A 27,972-nucleotide genomic window follows, 5' to 3' on the forward strand; every position below is an offset into this window, starting at 1 on the left:
AAGTTAGAGGTCTTCACCAAGTTCAAGATCTGGAAAGCTGAGGTGGAGAAGGAGCAGGGGAGGAGCGTGAAGTATCTGAGGTCAGACAATGGCAGGGAGTACACTGGCAGAGAGTTCCAGGACTACTGTGAGGAGTGTGGGATTAGGAGATACTTCTCAGTTAAGGAGACTCCACAGCAGAATGAGGTGACCGAGAGGATGAACAGAATACTTCTGGAAAAGGCACGATGCATGAGGCTGCAGGCAGGGCTTCCAAAGGAGTTCTGGGTTGACACAGTAGACGCAGCGGGTTACTTGGTCAATCGGTCACCTCACACCAGGTTGGATGGCAGGCTTCCAGAGGAGGTGTGGTCTGGGAGGACAGTTGGGCTGGGCCATCTACGGGTATTTGGGTGCACGGCCTATGTGCACATTGGAGCTAGTGAGCGGAGCAAGCTAGACGCCAGATCACGCAAGGCGGTGTTTCTAGGCTATTTGCGAGGAGTCAAGGGATACAGGCTGTGGGATCCCTTAGAAAAGAAGGTCATCATTAGTCGGGATGTGACTTTTGATGAGGAGTCAGTCCTACGGAGGTGAGCAGGCATGAAGGAGCAGCAGGAGCAGGAGGAGGTCCAGCAGGGTGCTGCTGGACAGCTAATCTCTTTGATTTTGCCTCTTGCAGGTACTACTGGAGGACATGACATTCAGGTGGAGCACCTACCTAAGGTGTCTCGATAGGTGGAGAGGACTCGGATGGATGATCGAGGTGGAGAGGTCCAGCAGGAGTGAGCTGGATCGAGGATTGATATCGGTGTTGCCCTACACAAGTCCAAGAGGACCATCAGGCAACCGGACCGATATGGCTTCGAGGAGACGCTGTCATATGCCCTGGTGACAGCGAATGGAGACCCATATATGTATCAGGAGGCTATTGAGAGCCAGGACAGAGAGCGGTGGGTCCAGACGATGTCCGAAAAGATGCAGTCTCTCCACAAGAACCAGACATGGCGATTGGTGCAGTTGCCACAGGGGAAGAGGCCCATTGGCTGCAAATGGGTCTACAGTCGCAAGGAAGGGCCTTTAGAGCAGGGAGGTATCAGATTCAAGGTGAGGTTAGTGGCCAAGGGATACTTCCAGAAGGAAGGCATCGACTTCAGCGAGGTCTTCTCTCCCGTCGTCAGACATACTTCCATCAGAGTGTTGCTGAGCATTATAGCAGCTCAGGATTTAGAGCTGGAGCAGATGGATGTCAAGACGGTGTTCCTCCATGGGCATTTGGAGGAGAAAATTTACATGGAGCAACCACCTGATTTCAGGGATCCAGGATCAGAGGGAAAGGTTTGTTTGTTGCAGAAGTCGCTGTACGGGCTGAAGCAGTCGTCGAGGCAATGGTACAAGCGGTTCGACTCCTATGTGCGCAGCATTGAACTTTTTAAGTGCGAGTTTGATTCTTGTGTTTATGTTCAGTCTCTTGAGGATGGTTTCAGGGTGTTCCTACTCTTGTATGTGGATGACATGCTTATAGCATGTAAGAGTAGGAAGGTTGTGCAGGATCTGAAGGCATCCTTATCTCGAAAGTTTGAGATGAAGGATTTGGGCCCTGCAAGGAAGATCCTAGACATGGAGATTTTCAGAGACCGAGCCCGGAGGGTGCTGCATCTATCTCAGGGGGGCTACATACAGAAGGTCTTAGAGAGGTTCGGGATGTAGGGAGCAAAGCCGGCGAAGCTGCCACTTGTCGGTCACTTCAGACTCTCGAAGACCATGGTGCCACAGACTGAGGTGGAGGCTCAGGAGATGGAGAAGGTCCCTTATGCTTCAGGAGTTGGGAGCTTGATGTATGCGATGGTTTGTTGTAGGCCAGACATCGCTCATGCAGTGAGTCAGGTTAGCAGGTTCATGGCGCAGCCTGGCAGGGAGCACTAGAGAGCTCTGAAGTGGATATTCAGATACCTGATGGGTTCAGTTGGAGTTGGCATCTGCTACGGACAGCGAGGAGGTGCAGTGGGATACTCTGACATATCCAGGGAGACTCAGGGGCTGATTGGCGGTTATGTAGATGCAGACTTCGGTGGAGATATGGATACCCGGAGGTCTACGACATGCTTCATCTTTAGCCTGTATGGAGGTCCTATTTCTTGAAGATCGAGTCTGCAGCCTATCACGGCCCTATCCACTACAGAGGCGGAGTATATCGGGCTGACATAAGCAGCTAAGGAGGCAATTTGGCTGAAGGGTTTGTTGACGGAGATGGGCCTTACTCAAGAGGCCATTAAAGTGTACTGTGACAGTCAGAGTGCACTTCTACTAGCACAGAACTCAGTCTATCATGCAAAGACAAAGCACATCGACATGTATCATCGGATTAGGGAGCTTGTGGAGGATGACGAGGTGGAGCTGGTAAAGGTACACACCAAGGAGAACCCAGCTGATGCACTTACGAAGGTACTTCCATGGGACAGCTTTCAGAGATGTGTTGAGCTGATGCAGCTGATGGACAGAGTGGAGCTGGTTGAGGCCTTGGGACACCAAGGTGAAGATTGTTGTGATCCAGGTGGTGTGCCCAAGGCCCAGGGGACCAAGGCTAAGGCCAAGATCCATCATTCATGAGGGCTTCATGGAGGCTCTAGGGCTAGTTGGGCCCTAGGTTGAAAGGCTGTGGGCCTTTCAGGTTCTTGAAGTTTAAGTTATGTGGGCCTCAAGGGACCAACTCTTTATGGGTCAGGTCTGAGCTCAGGTTATGTGAGATTAGGTCGAGTCATGGGTGTACATGGGCTTGGGTTAACCTAATCTCCCATAGAGTTGGTCAAGGGAGTTTTGTGTTTGGGTCACTTGATCCTGTGTTTATATATACATGTACTGTGTATAGGTTTGATTAAGCCAAAGAAATACAGAACTCTTTCTCCCAAGTCTCTCTCTCTCTTCTCCCTCTCTCTCCAGCCATCCTCCATGCCCCAGGAGCAAGAAACCCAAGGGTTTCTTGCCGCCAGGTCCCAAAAAGGCAAGAAAAGCAAGGAGGCGCTAGCCCCTTCCCCCTTGCAGCCGCTGACTCTCTCTCTTCTCCCTCTCTGGCAGTCATCCAAACACCAGGTCCAGGACCTAGAATCTCTTGAGAAGAGGTTGGTACAAGTTCCTCTCAGATCTGGAGTTGATCTGAGGTCGTTTGAGGCACGGATGAGATCTCCATCAACAGATCTACAGGAAAGACTGTAGCAGGATAGATCTGCAAGGTCTGTCTCCATCTATCTTCTTCTCTATCTAGAATGTCTCGATTCAAGATCTATAAATTGAAAGACCTCGGTCCAGGCCTGATCTAGTTGGTTACCAGATCTTGGATTTTTTAGAGATGATTTTAGAGGCGTTCTTCATCGGGAACGAAAGGCTGACGAAGAAGACAGCAACCAGGCTGATTTAATCAAGGGCCTTGAATCGAGTCCAGAAGTCTCCAGATCTGTTCGTTGCTGGTTCTGCTGCACCCAAGGTCCATGGGAGGAGCCAGGATCGTGCTCCAATAGCTATATAGATTGATTATCCTCATAATCAAGAAGTATGGAGACATTGATATGGCATACAGATGAGATATAGGGGTACATCGTTATTGAACGAGTGATTCACCTACTAAGCACTCTGCTGTCAAGAGTAGCTCGTGAAGCATATGAGCATAAGTATCTCTCAGACCTGAGATCACCATAGTAACTTGCAAACAACTCACTGTACTTTAATACCGGACTACCTGCATTTTTAATGCAGTGATGGAAGGCTACTGGATACAGTCAAGTACTTATGAAATCTGTGTGTGGATCAAGATGGGGTTAACCCCTTTGGATTATAGAAGATAATATATCATTGTATTTCAATTTAGTAAATCTTAGATCTGGATAATCCATATGATGGATTTAAAAGATTAAAATATAATATAGATGACTCTTTCAGGGTTGACAGTTAAATCCTAGATTATCCTTGAGCATTCAAGATCAAAGAGATGAATTATGTGATAACCATATGCATTGGTTCTTGAATATTGCCTTGCATATTTTTAACATATCTGGACATCGAAAATTATTGCTAGATAGTAACTTCGATTAGTACAGAAAATAATTTTTATATTACCGACTTAGTGTTTGAACCTATGGAGTCACGCATAAAGTCAGACAATATAGGAAAGAATTGACCTAAGTCTATGAGTTTCATTTGAAAGTATGTAACTTGATTGAATGTATAGATTAACTTAATTAAAAATTAAGTTAAGGATTATATGGGATTAATAAGTTGACTATGTCTAGCTAGCATTGGATATGATGTTCAGGTTTAATTCTGAGGATGATGTTGATTTGATCAATGGTCCAAGAAATTTATGAGAGAGTCAATATATGTCTTAATTAATTTTAGATTAGATCTAATTTAATTAAAAATTAATTGGGTTAAAAATCTAAGTTAGATTTGGATCAAAATTCTAATTAGACTAGGATTGACAGGTTGTTCAAATCGGATTCGAATTGCATTTGAATTGGATCCAAAAAGAGTCAAATCTGAGCCCATTTGATTAAGAACCAAATAATCCAAATTATCAAAGACTCTCTCTCATAAGATGGCCGATCAAAGGAGGGAAGGGGCTGATTTTTTCCATCCCACATTGTGTGCACGATGAAAGGATTCACGCATGAACAAAGGAGAAGTCCTTTCTTTCTTACATCTCCTTTCTTAAGTGGGTTTTCTTATTGGATAAGGACTCCTAAGTCCTTAGGACATTGGATTAGGTTTGGATGCCTCACCTATTTGAGGAGGGACCCAACTAACTAGTGGAATGATGATATTTTTGTGTGACAAAAAGAAAGAAAAATCATCGATAAGAAGAGGCTTGATGCAGATTTTTACTGAAATAACAACCAAATTAAATCTATTTTAAATATATTTTAATAGAATTTTTATGATATTATTTTGGATTAGAAGTTAGACTTAATCAAAATTTAAATTGAATCTATTTTGATAGATTTTTAGATCTGATTTTAAAAAAAATTTTGCACAACATTAAATTAGGTCTAACTAGAATTTTAATTTCTGTGCATTCATGTGTGTGTTTGAATTATTTTTCTATGAGATTCTAGATTTGATTTAAGTATTTTATATGCTGTATAAAAATAGTTTCAGATCTAAAATTTATATGAAATTTATTTAAAATTAATCTGATGCTTTGATCTAATTAGATTAGATACATAACATGCATGATATGATCATGTTCAATACACATCTAAATTTTTTATTATTACATATGTAGGTACAATTAATTTTTGAAATTATATTTCAAATTTTAGTAGTCCAGTGCTTGAATTGAGATGACCACCAGACCATCCAATCATAAGAGGAAGCAGGGATTAAGTCCTTCTCTTGTCTATTCGATGGATTCTCTTATGATGTGTAGGGGTGCCATTATGATCAAGTCTCATGAAGAAGAATAATGAAAAAAAATTTAAAATTATTTTAATCATGAATATATTTAGATTAGATCTAAAGTGATTTCTGATTTATTATAATTTTAATAAAATTAATTCATATACAAAAATTATTTTAAGATCTGAATTGTAGGTTACATAAGATGCAGTTGGTAGAGATCTAAATTATGCTATGATACATGTGATGTACATAAGTAATTTAGATCAAATTTTCACATGTTTAATTGCTAAACATAAATCTAAAAATTAAATTTTAGGATCTGAAAATTATGTGATATATGATGTATGCATCACTTGAAATTCTAATAAAATAGTTCTATAGACTGAAACACACGTTTCACATACTTAATTTGAAATTAAGTAATCTAGATTTAAAAATTAAAAGATGATTAAGACACCTCATAAATCGATGGGATATGGATTAGCATGAATCAAATCTTTTAACTGGGTTAGACCTAGAGTTAAAAATAAATATGGATCAATTAGAAAAATTGATTAAATCTAATCAAGAGTTGAGTTAGATTAGATCAAAATTTTTTTAAGATGAACCTCAATAGTTATAGCTTGATTAAGTTTATATTTTTGACCATACCAAATAGATCTGATTATGGCTCAATGATTTTGTCCGAGTCCTTTGGTAGACCAAATCGAGACTAATCGATCAATTGATATCTAAGGTAAGTTTGACAATATTGCTTGACAATATGATCTGTAGTTTTTAATTGATAGTCCGCTTACTTGGCCATTTCAATGGTGTCTAAGGCAAGTCGAGATAGATCTTTCCACCGATCTCACTTATCTGGCCAATACGGTAGATTATGTTTGGATTAGGTCACTAATTGATTCGAGTTGATCCATGTCATTAAGGTAAATCAGTGTGATTGATTTAGATGTCTATGGATCAAGCTTGTCTCTTATCCTCTTAATGACTTGATGAAGTCAGTAGGAGGATTTATGACTTTCCTATTAATCTCTTCTCTTATTCTCAAATCATTAAATCTGTTTGATTGAATTTAGGTGCCCTTTTGATCGATTTGCCTCTAGTCTAATTTCATGACTTGGTGAAGTCAGTGAGAGGATTTAGACTCGTCAGTCTAATGGACCAGCTTGTCTCATCTTTTTCGTGACTTGATGAAATCAGTGGGAGGATTTAAGACTTGCTACTTAATTAGTTTTTAAATCATTAAATCAAATCTTTTAAATTATTAGATCTTTAAAATGAGCTAGTTATATGGATAACTAGATCATAGCTTCCTATTAAGTTGGGTGATAATGGGTCCATTAGTCTGATAGTCATTTAAGGCCCAAAGGTCTGATATTTATCTGCTATTGAAATTATCATTCATAATATGATGACTCAGTCGAATCTCTCTAGTGGGTGGTCAAGTTGGCTGGCCAAAGTCGATCCTAATCATTCATTAGTTGATTCTTGAGTTTAGTCATGTTAATGGTTGGACCTAAGCAGGACTTACAGAGATGACCAAAGCCAATTAAAAAGTAACACAGGGCAAAACCATTACTAAAAGTTATTTAGAAAAATAATTGGTTAAGAATCTACTAATATATGCACATGAATTGGCCAGCCAAAGTCGGGCTTGTGTGTAGTCTGTGTAGATTTTAGTACCTACTAAAAAATTAAGATAATTTCTCGAATTGGAGGTAGAGGCTACCAATTCGTATAAAATAGTAGAAGGATCTTTAGACTAAAGTCCAAGTCTTTATGATTAAATAATTCATATACTAATAGATCTTTTATTTTTCTTTTAGTGATGGCTAGTAGTTTATCACTCCGCTCACTGTTGGATAGTGATAAATTTATAGGACCTAATTTTGATAAATGGTATCGAAAGTTGAAAATAGTTTTCGAACATGAGAGGATCTTATATGTGATTATAGATCCAGCACCTGAAGTATCAACTCTCAATGCTGATGCGATGGTTAGAAACACTTATCAAAAGTGGCTCAATGACTGTATGACAGTATGTTGCATAATGAGGGCTGCTATGAATAATAAATTTAGTTATAAATTCGATAATGCTCAGCCAAAGAAGATACTTCAAATGTTGAATAAATCCTTTGGCATACTTAAGGATTTATCCTAAATAGGGCATCGATCCTTTAAGAGGAAGAAAATGCAAGGTGCAAAAAAATCATGATGATCCAAAACAGTCCAAGGCAAAACACAGTCAGACAGAAATGGATAGGCCTAGAAAAAGAAATCAGTAAAGGATTGCTAGATAAGATACTTATATGATAATATCTTGTAATTTCTCTATCTATGATAGTGCTACCTAGGTATTGGATATCGGAAGTCCAATTCATATCTGCAATTCGTTGTAGGAACTTCACGTTGATGGAGAATTTGAGAAGAGCGAACAATTCCTAAATATCAGAGATAGAAGAGTTATTTTAGTTCTAGCTATAGAAAAAGTTCAGCTTGCTCTTAATTCAAATACCATTGTTTTAAATAACTATCATTATTTTCCATCTTTCCTTATGAATGTTATTTCCATAGGTCTTTTAGCCAAAGATGGTTATAATTTTTTTATAAAAAAAAATTACTGTGATATCATTATAAATGGTATCATAATTATGCGTGGACAATTGAAATATGGTATTTACATATTATCATAATCTGTTAGTATAATATACACATCGAACAAACATCCTAGAAAACATAATATCACGGATAACTACCTTTGGCATTGTAGACTCAGTCATATAAATAAGAATAAGATAAACAAATTAACTAAAAAGAAAATTCTCACCATCAATGATTATGAATCATGGGCGATCTGTGAGTCCTATTTTCTTGGGAAGATGATCAAGTCACCCTTCACTGAAAACGATGAACGAGCCAGTGATGTTTTAGTTCCAGTACATAGTGATGTATGTGGGCCTATGAACATAGGCACCAAAGGAGGGTATTACTACTTTATTATATTTACTGACGATCTATCGAGGTATGAGTACGTCTACCTTATGAAGCACAAGTTCAAATCATTTGAAATGTTCAAATGATTCTATAATGAGATAGAAAAATAAATTGAAAAGAGTATTAAAATTTTTTGATAAGACCGAGGAGGTGAATATCTTTCCAATAAAGTTTTGACATATCTAGGAGAGAATGAGATTCTCTCTCACAATAGATCCCTCTTGGGACACCACAGCATAATAGCATCTTAGAAAGGAGAAATCAAACCCTGTTGGATATGGTTCGATCCATGATGGGATTTGCAAATCTATCGATCTTTTTTTGAGATTATGCTCTTGAGACTGCTTGTCATGTTTTGAATAGGATGCTAAGCAAATCAGTCACAAAAATACCATATGAGATATGGACTGGGCGTAGGCTGATACTCTCTTACCTTAGGTTTTGAGGCTGTCCAGCTTATGTCAAACATTTATGTACTGACAAGCTTGAACCATGATCTGATAAATGTTATTTTGTGGGATATCCAAAAGAAACTAAAGGATATTATTTCTATCTTACTAAAAAATAAAAGTTGTTCGTCAGTAATAAGGCAGTCCTTTTAGAAAAAGAGTTTCTTAGTGAAGGAACTGATGCCTCTAAAATTGAACTTGATGAAGTTCAATCGGTAGAAGAACCGACACAAATAAATAGAAATATAAAACCAAATTTGGTTAGATTAAATCCAGAGTCTATTGTTAAAGCATCTTTAAGAAGATCTGATAGAGTACCGTGTCAGTTAGATAGATACTATAATTTTTTGGTCCTAGATAGTGATCCTGTTGAACTCGATGAGAACGATGAGAATTCGATCACCTACATGGATGCCATGCAGAGACCCAACTCTGAGATGTGGCTTGAGATCATAAAATCCGAGATAAAGTCTATGGAGATCAATAGTATATGGACATTTGTTGATCCATCTGAAGGATTAAACCCCTAAGGTGTAAATGGATATTCAAAAGAAAAAGAGGTGTAGATGAGAAGGTGGAGACCTATAAAGTTTGTTTGGTTGTCAAGAGATATTGTTAACATTATGGTATTGACTATGATGAAAAGTTTTCTCATGTGGCAATGTTCAAGTCCATCCAATTATGCTTGTGATAGCAGCACACTTTGATTATAAAATCTAGCAAATGGATGTCAAAATCGCTTTCCTTTATAGGGAGCTGGAAGAAGAGGTGTACATAATACAACCTAAACAGTTCACATCCACAGATGAGTCAAAGGTGTGCAAGCTTCAGAGATCCATTTATGGATTGAAGCAGACATCTCGAAGTTGGCATATGCATTTTGATAATATAATCAAAATGTATGGCTTCGTTTGGAATGGAGAAGAATCATGCATTTATAAATGGGCTAATGGTTATATAGTCATCTTTCTTATACTGTATGTGGATGACATACTATTAATAAAAAATGATGTTCCTGCTTTACAAAGTGTAAAGCTTTGGCTGTCTTCATAATTCTCTATGAAGGATTTGGGAGAAGCATCCTTCATCCTAGAGATGAAGATCTACAGAGATAGATCTAAGAGGCTGCTTAGATTGTTCCAATCTACATACATCGATACTGTGCTGAAATGATTCAGCATGAAGAATTTCAAGAAAGACTATCTTTCGATAGGTCATGGAATTACTCTCTTTAAGAAGGATTGTCCGACAACTCCACAAAGAGAGAACATATGAGTAGAATCCCATATGCTTCGATAGTGGGATCTTGTTAGATGTATGTCTTGGAAGCCAATATGGCTAACATATTATAACAAGTCTAGGACATAATTTTATACTTAATATATTGATTTGATCAATAAAAGGGCAAGTTTAATTTTTATTCAAGTATGATGTGTCCTTGAATCATCCATGAAATTAACATTTCGATCATATTCTCAAAGTGTTGAGAATTAGAGATATGTATTTAATTTCTAAATACTTTCGATCATAGTATTATCATAAGGATAATGATCGATCTGGATAGATCGATACATAAATTATTTCTTTCAAGATAGATGAGTCTCTGATCTACAGTGTAGAGATACTAAACAATGAGTGCTGATAGTTGTTAGAGAATAACTAGTACTGAACGTGACCATATGAGAGATCACTTGAATTTCTACTCGATAGTCAGTGATTGTCTTGATGCTGTAGTTGTGTGAATGATCCTTTAACCTGTGATGGTATGACTACTCACAGTGAGACTGCTGAAGTTTGACTGACACATAAATATGATCTCAATGAGCCCTTGTAGTGGATGTTGGTGACAGTTAGTCCACTGTAGGAGCAGAGTGTGCATCAAGATGAAATCTATCGATCTTGATAGAGAGGAGTAGTCCTATGAGATTTGAGAAGTTAAGTCTAAGAGTCTATGGCCACAGTAGTATGATTGATGAAAAAAAATTTTCATAAGGATCACAAATAGACTTGAGCTGATCAAATCTATCATATGACTGATGATAAGGTTTGACGATTTATCCATGACCTCCTATCTAGTCGAGACTCACGATAGAGAGACTGAATCATATGTGAACTATACCTTGAGATTCTTTTTTGATTTTACTAGATTGCCACTATATACTACTAGGTGTCACTGATGGATTGTGAGAGCTCACTAGGGTTTCTCAGGATCGATAATTCTTGATGAGTTAGAGTGGTATTATTTCGACCTATTGAAAAGAGTTTCAATGATATTACGATAGAGATCATTGTGTATCTCACTACCAAATAAAATTGAAACTATGGGGTCACACAATAAAGGAAATAGACCTAGAATAAGTAATTAGGCTTATGAAGTCTCAATTGGGTTTAGAGAAATCATATTGGGTTTAAGATAATCTTGCTAGCACATGGTTGGACCTAATTTTTTTTTTATATTTAAATTTTTTATTTGATAAGATTAATTTAAATTAAATTATCTATTAATAATCTAAATGAATTAGATTCATTGGACTTCAATTGTTGAGTGTCTAGAATTTTGGATCAAATGAATTAAGGGTTCAAGTCCTTAATTAATTTTCTTGATAGTTTTGATTGGGCGCAACTTAATTTGATCAAGTTGGGTATGCCCACCCATTAGAAGGCATGTGGGACCAGTATGGGGCATTCCATGGGTGCTATGTGGGGTGTGTATTTGTGGATGCCAACATTCCAATAGTTGGCGCCTAAAGGATCTCCTAAAGGGAGTCAAATAACTAAAAGAATAAGAATTTCTAATGCAAGTAGTTGTATTAAGTGATTATTTGATTTTGAATAGGATTCAAACTTTATGCCTATTAAAAGGGACCTTCCCTAAGGCCTCTAGGTAATTGAACCAATAGCCCCATGCCTCCATAAAGCAGCCCACGCCCCCTCTCTTTCTTCTCCCTTGAAGATCCAACGCCCAAGCCTTGGGCATCCTCCATCTTCGACGCCCAAAGGAGCTTGGCCCCCTTTGCTTGCTGGTTTTTAATCTCTAATTGCTTCATAATCAAGAGAAGAAAAATAAGAGAAGAAAAGAAGAAGAAGATCAAGAAAAAGATTAAAGAGTTGATTGCGATCCAGGCTTCGTTCAGATTCGCAAGCTGATTTTTTTTAAAGAAAAAAAATCAATACCAAAGAGGATTGCTCCAGACTGATCCTGAGTGGATACCCATAGAGGTCAGGTACTTACACAGCCAAGGAAGAATCTATTCTCTGCTAGATCCAGATTTGAAGAAAAGATTTGCGAAATAGGTATGTGATTCAATCACATATTCAATTTCAGCATAAAATTCAGCATGTATTCAATTTCAGCATATGAAGTAGATCCTAATGCTCTATATTTTATGCATGTATGATGTAGATTAAAAGATATTTTAATCTTCTATTCACTATATTATTTAAAAAAAAAATTAAAACATACATGTATGCTTTGACATGAAAAATCCAACAGTGGTATCAGAGCCACGGGTTTCATATGCATGAAATTGATATATATATTTTCAAAAGTATTTTAAAATTTAATTTTTTCTTGATACATGAGATATATAGATGAGTATTTTAAATTTTAAATTTATTTTAGATTTAATTTTAAAATATATAATTGATATGTGAAAGCATGCATAGATCTGAATTTTATTCTAGAACAGTTTCTAGTTTATATTCATGTGATAAATAGATGTATGCATAAATCTAAAATTTAATTTGATCTAATTCATGATTCATATATGAGATATATGATTACATATTTAGGTCAAAAAATTATTCATGATTTGTATATGAGATATATGATATCATGTTATAATTTAAATTTTTGTTTAGATCTGAATTTTACATACATATATGAGGTATATGTTTGTATGTTAAATCTGAAAATTAGTTTTATGATTTAAAACTTACCTTTCATATAAAAAATTTAGATCTAAAATTTAATTTTAAAATCTAAAATTTATGTTTGTGCATAAGGATTTTGGTTATAGAAAAATCAAAAATTAGATCATGTAATTAGATTATATCTAAGATTTTTGATTTGAACGTAATGGATTTAATTTGATTAAGTAATTGATCAAACCGAGTCAAGTATTAATTAAGATCAAATCAATTAAGTTATATGATCATATAATTATTGTTGATCAAATTGATTGAATCCCATATGTAGAATCAATTAACCTAAAGATCTAATTCGACTCGATGGTTTGAGCCTGATTTGCTTGAGCTAACCTATTTGGACCAATTGATCTATTGGTGCTAAGATAAGTAATTGAGAGGTGGTTATTTAATTAGTTTCATTTGCTGATCTGATCAATTTATTGGTGTCTAAGAAAAACAACGAGAGGACTCCCACCGATCTCTACTTACCTGGCCAATTTGAAAGATTGAGTTTTGAATGAGGTTGCTTGGCAGTTTGGTTTAGCCCATACTAATTAGATCAGTCATATGATGATTGATTACATAAGACCTAAATCGAAATCTCTTCAAAATATTAAGTCTTTAGGTCTTCTACCGTTGTAGATGTGCGGGCGTGCTACTAGTGTTGATTATTTTTGGCTGGTTACAGTGGTTCAGTTGCACCAAGAGCATGTGACCACTCTATTAGTAAAGAATTATTTCAAGATAAGGATGGGGTTGGACCCAAAAACTATTAGGTGAGGGGCTCAATGACACTCTTGCACCTGCTTGTGAACGGTGGGTCAGGCTTAACTAAGGAGTGTGGTTAATAACTGTTAGGTGAGCCTACATAACTTAGAGACTAAGTTGCTGCAATATGCTTAGAGAAGCATCTGGGCAAAGAATTGTCCATGCATCAAGTGTACATATTACCAATAATTATTAGGTGAGGTACATGGCATCAGTGGGACCACAGCACCCATTAGAAATCTATTTGTCACATTAGAATTTTTGTTTTCCACCCAGAGAGTAGAGGGATCTAAAAAATTAGTGGGAGTCATTATTTGCATCTTAAAGTCTGTAGAAGAAAATATAATTTTAAAGTACAAAAGTCTAATTTGAATCTTTATTCTCACAGTTAAACAATATCAACCTCAAACCCTCTAGTCCGCATCTTTGAATCCAATCGTTTGACCATAACAAACTATAAAGATTGGCTAAAAAACCTTAGGATTATCCTAACTTCTGAAGAACTAGATCATGTATTCAATCAGAAACTTCTAGTATTATCAAACCATCCTACTATCGAGCAAAGAACAGCTTATGAAAAGTGGACGGACGAAGATAGTCAGGTCAAATGCTATGTGCTGTCATCCATGTCAAATGAGCTGCAAATCCATCATGAGCATATACCCTCTGCCAGGGCTATGATCACTCTCCTATAAGAGTTATATGGTGAGCAGAGCTGTACAGCATGCTTCGAAGTATTCAAGAGACTCTTCAATATGAAGATGCATGAAGGACAATCAGTCCATGAGCATTGTATGACAGTGATCAAGGATATTGAGGAGCTTGAGAAGCTCGGGTTTGATTTGCAAAAAGAATTACAGATGGATTTGATCCTTCAATCTCTTACAAGTTCATATAGTCAATTTATTGTAAATTTTCATATGAACAAACTTAATTGCACTATACGTAAACTAGTCAACATGTTAGTCACTACGGAAGGAACCTTGAAGAGTTTAAGGGGTAATGTTCTGGCTGTGGAGTGGACTTCTTGTAAGAGAAAGTCTGGTTGGAAGAAGAAGAACAAATCCGCTAAGAAGCAGAAGAAAGAAAGCAAGCCAAAGAAAGACGTTTCAAAGAAGGCTGAAGCAAAGGGAAAGTGTTTCCATTATGATGCAGACGGCCACTGCAGGAGGAACTGTCCACTCTACCTGGAGAGTCTAAAGACTAAGAAGGATGATAAACCTTTAGAAGTTATGCTCGTAATTGAATATAATCTTACGATTTCTTCTACTTCCTGTTGGGTATTGGACTCTGGTTCGAGTGCTCATATATATACCTCAATGCAAGATCTAATAGAAAGTAGGAGGTTGAAGGAAGGTAATATGATCCTTTGGATCGACAATGGAGCAAAAGTTGCTACAGAAACCAATGTCACTCATCCTCTTCGATTACCGTCGGATTTTAGATTAGATTTAAAAGACTGTTATTTTATTCATGTACCTAGTTAAAATTTGATTTTCGTGTCTGTGCTAGCATAGGATGGTTTTGAATTTAATTTTAGTAAAGACTTTGGTTCAATTTATTTATAAAATAAATTGATTGCATGAAGTTTTTTAATTGACTATCTATATCACTTGCATGGTGATGCGAATGTGAATTTGAACGAGCAAATAGTTAGTGCCATAGGTCAAAAAAGATCCAAAAATAAAATTAACCAGAAATACTTGTGGCATCATAAACTAGACTATATTGGAGAGGACAGAATAAACAAACTGAAAAGGGATGCGATCCTTGGCTTTCTTCATCCAGAGTCATATTCAGCTTATGAATCTTGCCTTTGAAAAAAAATAGTCATCCTTTGTAGGACATGGAGAAAGGGCCACTGAGTTACTTGCCTTAGTATACACCGATGTGTGTGGACCATTTGATGTACAGGTCATGGATGGTTACAGCTACTTTATCACCTTTATCAATGATTTGTCTAGGTATGGATATGTGTATCTGATGAAACACAAGTTTGAAGCTTTTAAAAAATTCAAAGAATTCATAAATGAAGTAGAAAAATAAACAAACAAACCCATTAAGGTTCTTCGATCTGATTGACAAAGTGAATACCTTAGTCAAAAAATTTTGAGATATCTTAAGGATAACGGTATAGTTTCTCAATGAACTCTTTACGGAATACCTCAGCTCAACAGGATATCTGAAAAGAGGAATAGGATCCTATTAGATATGGTCAAGTCCATGATGAGCTTTACTGATTTACCCTTATATCTTTGGAGATATGTCTTATTAACTGTAATTCACCTATTGAATAGAATTTCATCAAAATCTATTTCTATCACACTGTATGAGATATGATACGGTAAGAAGTCGAGTCTAGGTTATCTTAAGACTTGAAGATGTCCGACCTATGTTAAGAGACAGATGGCTGATAAATTAGAGGATAGATCTGTAATAGCTCGTTTTATAGGATATCCAAAAGAATCAATAGGATACTACTTCTACTTTTTACTAGAACACAATGTGATTGTAAGTCAGAATATCATATTCCTAAAAAAATAGTTTATATATCCAGGTTGGTGGCAATGAGAGGTTAGTTGAGCTCAAAAAGGTCTTTGAAGAGCAAAAAGCTTTAGATCTTCAGGAACCCATTATTCATGAGCCAGTAGTTGATATTTTTTTACTACCTCGTAGATCTAGCAAGATCTCTTGACCTCTTAAAAGGTACATGGGTATGCTTATGCAGAAAATAAAAGAAATATTCCTTATGGGAGATAAGGGTTATGGTGATGATCTTAATATCTTTGACGAGGTGATGTCTGACATCAATTCTGAGAAATGGTTAGATGCAATGAAGTCAGAAATTAACTCGATACATTCTAACCAAGTATGGACCTTGGTGGATCCACCCGAAGATATAGTACCCATTGGATGTAAATGGATCTACAAAAGAAAAATAGGTGCCGATGGTAAGGTAGAAATCTATAAAGCTAGGCTTGTGGCAAAAAGTTATAGCTAGTGCAAGGGCATTGACTATCAAGAAACCTTCTCACCCATAACCATGCTGAAATCCATCGGCACTCTACTTGCTATTGCAACTGATTATGATTATAAAATCTGACAAATGGATGTGAACACTGCTTTTCTGAATAGATATCTTGAAAAAGATATCTATATGGAGCAGCCTTTGGATTTCATATCTGGTGATGGTGATCACAGAGTCTACAAGCTGTAAAGATCTATATACGGATTAAAGCAAGCTTCTCAGAGTTGGAATCTTCATTTTGATGATGTGATCAAATCGTTTGGTTTCATCAAAAACAAAGAGAAATCTTGTGTGTATAAAAGGATCAGTGAGAGCGCAATAACATTTTTTGTATTGTATGTGGATAATATTCTCTTCATTAGGAATGATATTCTCATGCTGACCACGATCAAAAGATAGTTGTCTAAGAAATTTTCTATGAAAGATCTAGGAAAAGCATCCTATATTCTTGAAATTAAGGCCTCATTAGAAATCAAAGCACATCGAATGACGGTACCATATCATACGTGACTATCTCAAAAAGAAATATATCGAGGTGCGAAGAGTAGACTCCACGGATAATGTGGCAGACCCACTGAAAAAATAATTAAGCCAGCCGAAGATGGAAGTCCACCTTCAGAAGATGGGACTTAGATTAGTGGCCAATTGATTTTAGTACAAGTGAGAGATTGTTAGATGTATGTCCTAGAAGTCAATATGGCTGACATATTATAATAAGTCTAAGAAATAATTTTATACTTAATACATTGATTTGATCAATAAAAAGTCAAGTTTAATTTTCATTCAAGTACGATGTGTCCTTGAATCATCCATGAAATTAACATTTCGATACATATTCTTAAAGTGTTTAGAATTAGAGATATGTATTTAATTTTTAAATGCTTCTGATCATAGTATCATCATGAGGATGGTGATCAATTTGGATAGATCGATGCATAGTTCATTTCCTTCGGAGTAGATGAGTCTCTGATCTATAGTATAGAGATACTGAGCGACGAGTGCGGATAGTTGTTAGAGAATAACTAGTACTGAGCGTGACCATATAAGAGATCATTTGGATTTTTACAAGATCATCAGTGATTGTCTCAATGCTGTAGTTGTGCGAATAATCTTTTAACCTGCGATGGTATGACCGCTCACAGTGAGGTTGCTGGAGTTTAACTGACATATAAACATGATCTCAATGAGCCCTTGTAGTGGATGTTGGCGATAGTTGGTCCACTGTAGGAGTAGGGTATGCATCAAGATGGAATCTATTGACCTTGATAGAGAGGAGTAGTCCTATAGAATTTAAGAGGCTAAGTTTCAGAGTCTGTAGCCACAGCAGTGTGATTAATGAAAAAGAGTTTTCATAAGGATCATAATTGGACTTGAGCTGATCAAATCTATCATATGACTGATGATGAGATTTGACGATTTATCCATGACCTGCTATCTAGTCGGGACTCACGATAGGGAGACTGAATCACACGTGAACTACACCTTGAGATTCTTTTTCGGTTCTACTGGGTTGCCACTCCATACTGTTAGGTGTGACTGGTGGATTGTGAGAGCTCACTAGAGTTGCTCAAGATCGACAATCCTTAATGAGTTAGAATAGAATTATTCTGACCCATTGAAAATAGTTTCAATAATATTATGATAGAGATCATTGTATATTTTACTATCAGATAGAATTGAACCTATGGGGTCACACAACAAAGAGACTAGATCTGGAATAAGCAATTGAGCTTATGAAGTCTCAATTGAGTTTAGAGAAATTCTATTGGGTTCAGGGTAACCTTGCTAGCACATGGTTAGATCCAATTTTCTCTTTACATTTAAATTTTTTATTTAATAAAATTAATATAAATTTAATTATCTGCTAATAATCTAAATGAATTAGATTCATTGGGCTCCAATTATTGAGTGTCTAGGGTTTTGGATCAAATAACTTAAGGGTTCAAGTTCTTAATTAATTTTTTTGATAATTTTGATTGGGTGCAACTTGATTTGATCAAGTTGGGTGTGCCCACCCATCAGAGGGCGTGTGGGACCAGCATGAGGCTTTCCATGGGTGCCATGTGGGATGTGTATTTGTGGATGCAAAGGCTCTAATAGTTAGCGCCTAAAGGATCTCCTAAAGGGAGTCAAATAACTAAAGAAATAAGGATTCCTAATGCAAGTAGGAGTTGTATTAAGTGATTGTTTGGTTTTGAATAGGATTCAAACCTTATGCCTATTTAAAGGGGCCTTTCTTAAGACCTTTAGGCAATTGAACCAGTAGCCTCACGCTTCCATAGAGCAGCCCATGCCCCCTCTCTTTCTTCTTCCTTCTCTTCTCCCTTGAAGATCCAATGCCTGAGCCTTGGGCATCCTCAATCCTCCATGCCCAAAGAAGCTTGGGCATCTCCCTTTGCTTGCTGGTTTCTAGTTCCTGATTGCTTTATAATCAAGGAAAGAAAAGCAAGAGAAGAAGAGAAAAAGAAGATCAAAGAATGAATCAAAGAGTTGATCGCGATCCAGACTTCGTTCAGATTCGCAGGCTGATTTTTCTTAGAGAAGAAAAATTAATATCAAAGAGGATTGTTTCAGACTGATCCTGAGTGGATACCCGTAAAGATCGGATATTTGCATGGCTAAGAAAGAACCAATTCTCTTCCAGATCCAGATTTGAAGAAAGAATTTGCGAAACAGGTATGTGCTTCGATCATATATTCGATTTCAACATAAAATTTAGCATGTGTTCAATTTCAACATATGAAGTAGATCCTAGTGCTCTATATTTTATACATGCATGATGTAGATTAAAAAATATTTTAATCTTCTATTTCATTGCGTTGTTTAGAATTTTTTTTTTTGAAATATATATGTATGCCCCGACATGAAAAATTCAACAGATCTATCATGTACGCCATGATATGTACGAGGCCGGATGGGACACACTCACTAGGGATAGTGAGCAGGTACCAGTCTGATCTGGGAGAGAACCATTAGAAGATTGTATAGACAATTCTTAAGTTTTTTAGAAATACTAAGGATTAATAGCTTATCTATGGAGACACTGACTTGAAACTTGTGGGATATACTGATTCCAACTTTAAGTCAGATCATGATGACAGTAAGAGCATGTCAGGGTATATATTTATCCTGAATAGAAGAGCAATCTGTTGAAAAAATTTCAAACAGCACATCTGATGCATGCATAAATTTGCCCATAGAAACATTAATTATGTATCAAATTATTTTTATTCTTTTAAAATTAATGCTTCTTCGTATATTTTATAGGAAAGAGGTATACCAAAATGAAGAGTCCGATCCGTAGGCTTAAAGGAATCAAACAGGATAAAAAATGGAGTTAAAACGAATTTAAAATCAAGATCGAAAATCTATTGAATCAATCCGTAAGCTAGTGGTTCACCATGGACCATTTGGTCCATATGAACCTTGGTGGACCACGTGGAAATAAGGCGTTGGGAATTCTACGATTTAAATGGCGTGGGGACCGGCTCTTGGAATTTGCCACATGGTGGTACGAAGGAAGAAGAGGGTGCTGGCTACCAGATGGGCTTGTGGCGCGTGAACAGGGGAATTGGTCACCGGGCGGGAGAAGATTTTTTGGTTATGGTACGAGGCGGACGCGGTGACACACTTGGGACATGAAGAGATTTTTGAGGCGAGGTTCTACGTGGGTCCAAGGGTGTGCGCGATACGAAATCATGGGAAGCAGATTTTGAGATGGAAAGATGAACACATGAGATTAATTCCACATCTAAAAAAATAAAAATTTTCTTTCTATCTATATCTATAAATAAATTTCTATATCATTTGATTAAAGACATCTCTCTCCCCATCATAATTCTTATTGGGAGCCCACGTGACAGGCAGAAATACCCATCTTTTAAAATTTTTAGCCATCTTATTCTCACTTTTTTTCATCCTTCCAATATATACGAGAAGAAGAGTCAAACAGAGGGAGGTTGGTCCCAAGCCTAGAGAGAGAGAAAAACTAGGTTCTATAAAAAAGTTTATTTTATTTGATCTTCTGTTCCAACTCTAAGTCTCGTTAATGGCTTAGGAGTTAAAAAATTTTTGTATCAGAATTTTGTTCAGTAATAAATTAGTTTTTCTATTTAATTTCAGTAATTTTAATTTCTGCAATAAAGTAGTTTAAATTTTTACATCTTCTAATTCTGTAATTTTTAATTTCTATAAATTAAATTTCAGCAAGTAGCATAAGATTTTATTTTATTTTTTTTTGAACTTCAAATCAAACTATGTCTAGCTAAGCAATCCCTTTGGGGTTTGCATTGAAGCTAGACCATGAATAGAAGTCTTCTCTGTTAAATTTTTTTTTCGAGCTTTTAATTTTTAGAGTCTTTCTCCCTTCATCTCTCTTATCAAGAGATTTGATGGGCTATCGTTGGGTCAGAATCTCTTCATAATCCATGCTTGATTCGATGCAAGAGGAGATGATTGGTAGAAAGCTCACAAATCTCTAAATCTTTTCTTCATCTTCCTTGTAAAAACTTTGATGGGTTATAGTTAGATTTGAGCCCCTTCATAGCCTATACTTGGGCAATACAAGAGAAAAAGGAGAAAGAAAAAGTCTCTTAATTAGAGTAAAAGCGAAATACTTGATGGATCATAGTTGAATTAAATCTCTTCATGATCCATGCTTGTTCATGTTTTACACCTTAATCAAGAGACATTATAAGAAAAACCATAGGAAGGCTCTCTAATTCATTGGTCTAATAGATTCAAAAACCCTAGATCTTTTAGATTATTTATCTTTATAATTAATTAATTTACTGCTTTGATAGTTAGTAATCTAACAAACAATCTCTCTTTTTTTTTTTAAAGTTCGTTTGAGTAAGTATTTGAACACATTTTAAAATCCTATTCCTTATGGGATCGACCTATACTCGCTGGACATGCTACATTGCACATCGTGTGTTTGCGGTAAATTTAAGACACATCAAGTTTTTGATACCGTTGTTGGAAAATTGATATGTTTCAGATTCTTGTTCTTTGTGCTTTTAATTTTAGTTTTAGTAATTCCTTTCTATCTTGTTTTAGTTATTTTAGTCAAATCAAAATCTGCCCTAACATAAGGTTGTCCTGACGTAATAGAAAGTTACGTTGTACAGTTGTCCTAGAATAGATTTTGATTTGCATTAAAAAAAATCATTACCTTTAACTCCTAGATTTCTCTTTTAATTGATGCTTTATTTGCTTAGTTGATTTTCTATCTTTAATATAGATTAAATTTCTCACATTATATTTAGATTGCATAAGTTTTCTTTTCTTTTCTTATTAGCTGATTTAATTTTTTTTAGTTGGATCTCTTTATTTTTTTTCACAACTCACTGATGTATTCAAAACTTAACATTTACTTTGGTTTCTATAATTAGATTAATATTAACAAAAATACTAATCACATAAGATTTAACTAATATAAAGAAACACCTAAACTTTAAAATCTTTCCACTTTATTTTATCGCTTTTCTTTCTTTGCATTGCATTTTTATAATATAGCTTAAGGGCATCACCCATTAATCAGATAAGGTGGAGATTTGATCGCCCTTCCTTAGCCCATAAATCATCTCCTTGCATCTACATAACTTAACTTTTAAATAAAATTGATTAGATGCTAGCCTTAGGGACATCCGAGCTTATTAGGACAAGAAAACCAAAGAGTTGGACCAGGTTCAAGTTGGTTAGCCTATTGGTGTCTAGAAAAGTAGTTTAGGAACTATGTTTCGAAGAAAGATGATTATCTAATTAGGTCCGTTGCTAAAATATGGAGAACCTCCCATCAATCTTACACTTACCTGACTGATTTGGTTAGCTGATTTCGAACTTGAAGTACTCGAAGGCAACCTTGCAGTTAGAAGCTGTCTAGAGTTAGGAGAATCTTAGATAGGATTCATCTTCTTTTCTCTTCTTTTCTTTTGATTGAAAATTTGATTGAAAACAACAAAAAAATAAAAAAAATCCAAAAAAAAAAGAAAAAAAGTGCTTTCTCCACTTCTTTCGTGGAGAAGGATATCGGATCGACTAGTAAGAATTGATTCAATTCTTATTTCAAACCCAACAACTTCTACAATGGAAAAACCCAATCAGCTCCAAACTCTTAAAGATTTATGTTACCCAGTCAGTTCCGTCCAATCTTCTTGCATTATGTTGCCCCAACCTACCGCAAACAACTTTGAAATTAAACCTTAAATTATCAATATGCTTCCAAAATTCATGAGAATAGAGGATGCATATATCTTCATTAGAGAGTTTGAAGATATTTGTGCAACCATGAGGCTACAACAACTGTCAAAGGATGAGGTTAAGCTTTCACTGATCAATTTTGCCCTTAAGGACAATGCTAAAAAATGGCTCTATAGTCTTCCAAATCAATCTGTCGTAACCTGGAAGGATTTTATAAGAGTATTCCTAAAGAAGTTCTTTTCCTATCACAAAACAACTAAGATTAGGAATGAGATAAACCAATTTTACCAACTAGCTGACAAATCATTCTGAAAATACTTCGATCGCTTTAAAAATCTCTTGACCCAATACCCACACTATGGAATAGAGATCTGGAGGCTATGCCAGATAATTTATGAAAGACTAGATTCAAATTCTAGAACCATGCTAGAGTCCATGTGCCAAGGTCAATTCATGTACAAGGAACCCACTGAAGCCTGACAATTTCTAGAAGACCTAGCTGAGAAGAATTTATAATGAAAAACAACTAGAGAACCTGAAAGACCAACACCTTCAAGAGGAGGAATGCATCAAATTCAGACTTCTCTAGCTATAGAGGCCAAAATTGTAACTTTAACACTTAGGTTAGAGGCCTTAGAGCTACAGAGACCAGCCAGTGTGAACCAAGTTTATGCACCTATGTGCAATGCATGTAGTTCACCAGATTTTGTCCTTGAGGAATGCCCCTTCTTGATGAATCCAATAGAGAATTGATGTGTACAGATAAATGCCACATACTAGAGATCAGTAAACAACCCCTATGCACCCATATATAACCTAAGATGGAGGAATCATCCCAACTTCTCATGGTCACAGAACTCGAATGTAGGTGGTTCTAGCTTCAACCAGTAAAATTCAAGGCCTAAACCCATAATAAACAACCCACCAAGCTTCAATAATAATAAAAAAAAAACTTAGTTCTCTAAAGAAAAGCTTAGAAGTTTTGGTCAAATCTAATGCTAACACCAATGCCACACTGAGCAATTTCATGCAAACCATGGGCCAACTCATAAATACTAACACCCAGACCATTGCCCATTTAGAAATGCAAGTGGATCATTTATTCTCTGCCATGAGTGAGCGAGAACGAGGTAGGCTACCTAGCCAACTTGAACCAAACTCAAGAAACTAAAATGATCCACGATCCCAATAAGAAAACTAAGTCAACCATGTGAATGCTATTCACACCTTAAGATCTGAAAAATAATTAGACAATAAAATAGGTACATCTGATGATAGAGAGAACTCATTTGCTGAGTCATCTTATGAACAATCCACTTTACAAATTCAAGCTCCTGAAACTGATAATACACCAAGCTCAGAATCCACAATTCCTAAAGCTTCTTTTTCAAATCGACTAAGGTCCAATAAAAATTAAAATATTTGAATAAAATTTTAGAGATGTTTAAGCAAGTCCAGGTGAATATTCCTCTTCTAGATATGATTAAATAAGTTCTGACTTATGCTAAATTTTTAAAAGATCTTTGTACCAAGAAAAGGACCATCAATGTACCCCAAAGAGCATTTTTAGCAGCAAGTGTGAGCTCATACTTGTCTAGTCATGTGCCAATAAAATATAAGGATCCTGGATCTCTGACAATTTTATGTGATATTGGAGAAACCCACATTGAGAAGGTCTTGCTAGATTTAGGGGCTAGTGTAAATATTCTTTTATTTTCAGTTTATAAACAATTAGGATTAGGAGAACTTCTATCAACAAAGATCACGTTATAATTAGCAGATAGTTCTTTTAGGATCCCTAAGGGAATGGTAGAGGATGTTTTAATCAAGATTAGCAATTTTATTTTTTTTATTGATTTCATCATCTTAGAGACTGAATCAATTGCAAATCTCAAGGGTCATATCTCAGTTACTTTAGAAAAACCATTCTTAGCTACTGTGAATGCTGAAATCAACTATCGGAATGGACTTATGAAGCTATCTTTTGGGAACATGATCATTGAACTGAATATATTCAATCTACAACAAAAATCCACCCAGCATGCTGATGTAAATATAATTCAAAAAAAAAATTATGAACCCATTGATATTAGCGATGAAGAAGTCGACCTCGAGTCTAGTTTCTGGCCAATCAATGAATTTGAGGACATCAATGAAATTCCTATACACAATAGGAATAGCCAAGGCAAAAGCCTCCTACTGAACCAATCGTGAAAATGGTTAAACCATCACCCAAGCCATTAATAGATGAGGCACCCAAATTAGAATTGAAACCCCTTCTCAAGCACCTTAAGTATGCATATTTAGGTCTCGCAAAAATCTTACCTGTAATTATCGCATCTGACTTAAATCCTAAATAAGAGGAGTTGTTAGCAATCCTAAGAGAGAATCGTGAAGCAATAGGCTGGACCATGATTGATATTAAGAGAATAAGCCATTCCATAGTTCAATACAAAACACACCTAGAGGAAGAGGCCAAACCAACTGGAGATACTCAGAGAAGACTTAACCCAGCCATGAAGGATGTAGTCAAAAAAAAAAATTAAAGTTACTTGATAATAGAATTATCTACCCCATTTCTGATAGTTCGTGGGTAAGCCATATACAAGTGGTACTCAAAAAGTCTGGAGTAACAGTGATCCAGAATGAAGCGAACGAACTTCTCCCAACTGGGACTCAAATTGGGTGGAGGGTCTGTATAGACTATAGAAAATTGAATACTACGATAAAAAAAGATCACTTTTCATTTTTCATTTATTGACCAAATGTTAGTGAAATTAGTCGGATAAAAGTTTTACTGTTTTCTCGATGGATACTCCGACTATAATCAGATCTCCATAGCCCCTGAGGATAAAAAAAAAAACTACATTCACTTATCTATTTAGAACCTTCACTTATTGACGTATGCCCTTTGGATTATGTAATGTACTAACAACCTTTCAGAGATGCATAATCAGTATTTTTTTTGATATAATTGAACGATTTTTAAAAATTTTTATGGATAACTTTTCTGTCTTTGGCCCTACCTTCTACGAATGCTTAGATCATCTGAGATTAATCCTAGAAAGATGTAAGGAGAAGCACTTAGTTCTTAACTGAAAAAATACCAATTCATGGTTAGAGAAGGGATAGTTCTTGATCATGTAATTTCAAAAAAAAAAATTAAAGTGGACAAAGCCAAAGTAAACCTGATTGCAAGTCTTCCACCATCCAAGTCTGTCAAACAGATCCATTCATTTTTAGGATATACTGGATTCTATAGAAGATTCATTGTCAATTTCAGCAAAGTGACTTGTCCATTAACAAATCTGTTAGCAAAAAAAATCAAGTTTGAGTTCACTCCTGAGTGTCTAGAGTCTTTTGAATTTCTTAAAAAGATACTCATTTCAGCTCCCATCATTCATCCTCCTATCCGGTTTCAACCTGTTGAACTTATGTATGATGCGTCCGATAATGCTATGGGCATAATTTTAGGTCAAAGAATTAATAAGCTGCCTAGAGTTATTTACTATGCAAGCAAAATCTTAAATGATGCGCAGCTTAATTATGCTACTACTGAAAATGAGTTTCTAGCCATTATCTTTATCCTAAAAAAATTTAGATCCTATTTAATTAAATCACACACCATTGTCTATACTGATCATTCAGCCATTAGATATCTTCTAGCAAAGAAGGACGCCAAGATGTGCTTGATATGATGGATCTTACTTCTTCAAGAATCTGATCTAAAAATTAGGAACAAAAAAGGAACAGAGAATGTAGTAGCTGATCACTTGTCCCGAATTATAGTTACACCATCTAGTGAACCATCTATCAATGAATTTTTTTCTAATGAACAGCTCATGTCTGTGTCCACTGAACTATGGTATACCGATATTGTCAATTATTTAGCCATTGGTAAAGTTTCTTCTCACTGGACCACTCAGGACAGACACAAATTCTTTGCCCAAGTGAAGTATTTCATTTGGGATGATCCATACCTCTTTAAGCAGTGTCCTGACCAAATCATTAGAAGATGTGTCCCGAAAAATGAGGTTAGAAGTATTTTATCTTTCTATCATGACCAAGCATGTGGTGGTCACTTTGCGTCTAAGAAAATAGCTACCAAAGTCCTCCAATGTGGATTCTATTAGCCCAATTTATTTAAGGATGCACACGAGTACTGTACAAGTTGTGCTCGATGTCAATAAATAGGGTGAATCACCAAGAGAAATATGATGCCTCTCAATCCAATCTTGGTGGTTAAAATTTTTGATGTGTAGGGATCGATTTTATAGGTCCATTTTCAAACTCATTTGAAAATGAATATATTTTAATAGCTGTCGATTATGCCTCAAAGTAGGTAGAAGCTATTCCCTGTAGATCTACTGATAGCAAAGTGATTATAAAATTTTTGAAAAAAAATATTCTCTCCCATTTTGACATACCTAGAGTAATTATTAGTAATCGAGGGATACACTTTTGCAATTGATCCTTTGCCACATTAATGAAAAAAATATAATGTCATCCATAAGTTGCCACACCTTATCACCCTCAAACCAGTGGGCAAATAGAAGTGTCCAATAGACAGATCAAACAAATTTTAGAGAAAACTGTTAATGCCAATAGAAAGAATTGGTCCTTAAAACTAGTTGATGCACTATGGGCATACCGAACTGCCTTTAAGACCAACCTAGAAATGTCTCCTTATAGGATTGTATTTGAAAAATCATGTCACTTATCTGTTGAGCTAGAGCACAAAATCATGTGGGCCATTAAAAATTTAAATATGGACTTGGATGTAGTCGGAAACCACAGGAAGCTTCAAATTAATGAATTAGAGAAACTTGAAAATGAAGCTTATGAGAATGCTAGGGTGTACAAAAAACGATCCAAAGTATTCCATGATCAAGCAATTATGAGAAAATCTTTTACTTCTGGATAAAAAGTTCTCTTATATAATTTTAGATTACACTTATTTCCTAAAAAACTTAGGTCTAAATGGAAAGACCATTCTTAGTTAAAGAAGTCTTCCCATATGGAGCTGTAAAAATTGAAAATTCAAGTAATGATGCTGTGTTTAAAGTTAATGGTCAAAGATTAAAATCATTTTTGAAACTGCCCAAAGAATCTTTTGATAAAACCATGGTTCTCTATGAATCAATTTATCTTGATTAATTTGCTTGCAATATTTTGTCTGGCTGAAGACATTAAACTTAGTACTTCTAAGAGGAAACCCACTTTCTTTAAACTAATGTCTTTTCTATTGAATAG

This window comes from Elaeis guineensis, chromosome 9 (genome assembly GCF_000442705.2).
Source record: "Elaeis guineensis isolate ETL-2024a chromosome 9, EG11, whole genome shotgun sequence".
Taxonomy (NCBI): Eukaryota; Viridiplantae; Streptophyta; class Magnoliopsida; order Arecales; family Arecaceae; genus Elaeis; species Elaeis guineensis.